The following is a 2,125-nucleotide window of genomic DNA, read 5'->3' as shown; positions in this document are numbered from 1 at the left end:
AGAAAGCAAGTGAACAAATACTCAAGGGTCCGACTGTGATCTCACTTATTCTGGATTTATAAGAGGGTAACTTATCACTGGCTTTACATTACTCCTGATTCACACCAGTATAACTGGTTTTTAGGTTCACCCACATTATTCATATAGCTGTCCTTGCAGGAGTTTGTAAAGAAAATGTTTGCATTGTTTAGCACACTAGAAAAGCCTGTCCTGAAGCATGCATTACAGTCCATAATTAATTGTTATATGCAACACAGTCTGTGGAAAAAGTACAGCAAACAGCTTAGAATTTAACTGCCTGCAGGTGCATTTTGTTTTAACTTGTATGACGGAAGTTTGGATGTTTTTGGTACTATTTTCTGGATTTATATTGGGTTATTTGTGTGTTGGCGGTGTATGTGATTTATTTTATACTTTCTGAACTGTATTCTCTTGTTTCCCTTACACAAACAGAGGGATGATACCATTAAAAGTCTGATAGAAGATTAACTTAATCTCCAACCAGTATGAGATACAGCTATGTACTTTGAGCTCTTTAAGTTCTAACTAGAAATTCTCTCACTAAAGGCCACATCTCCATAAACTCCATTAAGAGAGCCAAAAAAAGGAGGTACTAATATTATTAAACAATATTTCACTCACATTTTGATTTCCTTAGTTGGTACATAATAAAAACTCAGCTAACAAAACAAAACTGCGGCAGTTGCAGTTTTCAGAGGAGTAAAACTCAGACCACATGCAAGAGTCTAAAATCTGATTCTTGGGATTTTGCTTCTTGTTTTGCAGCACAGTTTTCTCTTAAATTTGTTTATTTTCTGCACTGTTTCCTTTGCTGGTAGCTTTACAAACCATCCAGCATGAATGGAATTCTTGTCTGATCTGCAAAATATTGACACCCAAGACCAGATGTTATCTCCTTCTCTCACACCACCTCTATAACACATGCCATTGCCAGAGAACGCTCAAGTGTTTGAAAGGTTAACGCATGCCCTCATCTATAGGCACTGCTAAATAAAGGATCTTGATTTTGTGCCATTTAGAAGAGCCTCAGTATTTATTAAATAGTAACTAGAGTATTTTGCATTAATTAGAGCAGCTCCTTAGAGAGACATTACAGCCAAGAATAATTTTACATCACAGGAGAACCGTAAGCACGTTAACCCCCCCACTAAAATTGTGACAGCAACAACACTGGTCTTATTTGTAAATATTAACTTACATGCATTTTTTTTTCAAATTATGCAATCAAAACCAATCATATTTATATAGGGCTTGATTTTGCATTCTAAGCACTTAGCTTCAACAGAATGTGGGGGCCTTCTCCTGCTCCCAGTGATGGCAGCAACAAGCTCCTAATGTCTTCAATGTGATCAGACCTTTTGCCACTTTATTTTTTAATTAAGATAACTAATTTAGATCCTAACATAATATTAACCTGGGAACTTTGGACCAAAACCTGCTCAGTTGAGCAGCTCCACTGGCATCAAAGGGATTCCTTGTAAGCAAGGTAAGGATCTGGAGCTTTATAATTGCTCAGATGCAAAGCAGTGCATGATAGTACAATTTTGCTAAACAATTTGGCCACTGTAGTGATTCATACAATGTTAGCTGAAACAAACCTTCCTACAGGTGAAAATGGGGTAAATGTCCAAACTTTGGGTCAGATGCTCCTCTGCTTAGAAAAAAGGTGCAAAAAAGCCAAAGAACCTCCAAAATGCGCTACAAAAGTGAGCTTCATGCAAGTTACTCCACAGCACGCCATTCAGTCATGAACACAGGATTGGGCAAAATGGTAAGCATCCCACTCCCACACAATGGCAGATTCTGTAGCAAGGAATCATGGCATATGGAAACATTCAGCAAGCTTTTCAGAGAGGTGAAGGTCGCATGCCAACCCCATTTGCTGATGGTACCTGTATCAGAGAGCTGCAAACCCCTCTGTATTTTGCCACATATTTCTGCGGATACCTAGTGAATGCTGGTCAGTGCCGCATCACCTCATAATAAATTACAATTTGGTTTCTTCCTGACTCCTCCCACATTTCTTCCTTTTTTGGCCTTGGAATGCCTGTGAAGTTCCTCCTGCGTGGAAAGCACTCCACCTGCATAGAGCCAACAGTTCAGG

This window comes from Lepidochelys kempii, chromosome 10 (assembly GCF_965140265.1).
Source record: "Lepidochelys kempii isolate rLepKem1 chromosome 10, rLepKem1.hap2, whole genome shotgun sequence".
Classification (NCBI taxonomy): Eukaryota; Metazoa; Chordata; order Testudines; family Cheloniidae; genus Lepidochelys; species Lepidochelys kempii.
The sequence above is the reverse complement of the archived record's forward strand: the minus strand, read 5'-3'. Positions refer to the sequence as shown.